A 1,247-nucleotide genomic window follows, 5' to 3' on the forward strand; every position below is an offset into this window, starting at 1 on the left:
GATGTGGTATCCTGAACAATTTTAATATTTTTAACGTTTGACAATGTATATGATAGATACATATTTTAGTTATTTTAATATGAGAACAAGGCATGCAATGAACTAGTTTGGCGTGGATAAGTAAGCACCTGAAGATGGCATTATTATGCCGAAACATGTAGTGCGAGGGAGAGAAGGAGATAAATGAGTGTATGCACTACAAGACGGTTTAAATAAATCATGGACTTAAATCAGTGCAACAGGACGCTAAAATATAACATCATGAATCACATTAGTAATTAAATAAATGATCTGGGTAATGAAATAGCTAGGTCCAAAAGTAAAATTTCATTGATAGCTGACAAGACTGTTGCGTAAAATGTTGATTCCAATCGTGTACATCAGAATTTGTCATGGATACTGGAATGATCTGCGAGGCAAATTTATTTTTGAACTTGACTGAACCCCAAACTGTTACTGCAAAGACATTTTTTTATTCTTTGGTCGACTGTCTTCAATATACCAAAAGATGTAAGCTGCTTAAAAAATTACTTAGTTTTTCTTTCTCCATGAGGTGGTGTAGCCTTGAAGTTCAGCAGTAAATGTGGAGTTACGAAGCTAAGGAAGGACAATGTTCTTTCTATAATTGTGTAGCACTGTACTAACCATAGATTAGAACTGTCAGTCAGCGATACAGTTAAATCAGTTTCAGGTATCAACAGATTTAATGACATTTTAGACAGAGTCTTGATATATAATAAGCTTGGCCCTCCCACTATTGAGTTATTGCTTGCAAAAGCTGTCAGATCTCAGGTTTCCAAAGACATGTAACTGTAGCTACAACAGCTGCAATTCCAGGAAGCATAGCAAATGCTACATCCTATCCCCACAGAAAAAATGAGCTTATGGCACGTTCTTAATGTAAAAATGTGACTAACCACTTACTTCTTATGTATAAACTATACGTGGTACTTAATAGGTCTTAATTAACATCATCCATCCTTCCATCTATCCGCCCACCCACCCATCTGTCTGTCCATCCATCCAACTGTAGACACGACACAACTGATGAACACATTTTCTGCAATGAGACTGTGACTCAGAGGGCAGTATGGTATACTCTGTATGAGAATCAATTACAGTATAACTTGGTTATAACGTCATCAAAGGGACCTAAAAATAGTGCCGTTATAAACGAATGTCGTTGTAACCGAAATGGGCACTTACACAGTAGCCTTATGTTAGTCACGTAAAAATCTACCAAAAAC

Source organism: Cryptotermes secundus, unplaced genomic scaffold (assembly GCF_002891405.2).
Source record: "Cryptotermes secundus unplaced genomic scaffold, Csec_1.0 scaffold468, whole genome shotgun sequence".
NCBI classification, from domain to species: Eukaryota; Metazoa; Arthropoda; class Insecta; order Blattodea; family Kalotermitidae; genus Cryptotermes; species Cryptotermes secundus.